A 723-nucleotide genomic window follows, 5' to 3' on the forward strand; every position below is an offset into this window, starting at 1 on the left:
GAATACTGAGGAGTTTGGTAAAATAGGACAAGCAAGCCTTAATGAAGGCCTGAATTATTGGTAATCAAATATGAGAACACAAATTAATATTTTGAAGGCAGAACACAGGAATTAGCATTTGCTTAAATGTAGTGCCAATGAGATGATACCAAGATTTTAGGGTTGTAATACTGGATTTATGAACGTGACAATAAGAATAGTAACAAAGAAAAGAGAGGAATGTATAAGTAAGGAACATTAAGGAGGCACTAAATGCTGAGTCTGATTTTGGATCTGTTGAATGGAGAGTTTGAGTTATACACTCTATTTCCGCCTCTCAGTAAAGGGCATCTCATCTCCTATGGACAGCAGATAACTAGACAGAATCTGAAGCTTGGTGGTTGGGATTCATTTGCAAAGAAGAGACAGATGAATAAAACCATAAGAGGAAAGATGCAATCAGATACAGTTTGAGCTAAGTCAGTCAACCTCACAGAAGTAAGGGCAGTTGAGAGTTCAAGTAGGAACAATTACTTAAATATTACATGGCGAGAAAAAAGTCTGTAGTCTATAACTAGATTTTATTGGTGACTTTAGAGAATTGGTTTAATATATATAATCATGAGAATCTTCAAAGAGCTAAGGAAAAAGTCCATGGTCACGAAACAGAGGCAGCAAATGGGGACTTCTAAGAAATTTGCTTTGAAATTATGAATAAAATGAGAGTAATCATTTCAGAAGGAG

The sequence above is a fragment of the Propithecus coquereli genome, unplaced genomic scaffold, assembly GCF_000956105.1.
Source record: "Propithecus coquereli isolate 6110/MARCELLA unplaced genomic scaffold, Pcoq_1.0 Scaffold204, whole genome shotgun sequence".
Classification (NCBI taxonomy): domain Eukaryota; kingdom Metazoa; phylum Chordata; class Mammalia; order Primates; family Indriidae; genus Propithecus; species Propithecus coquereli.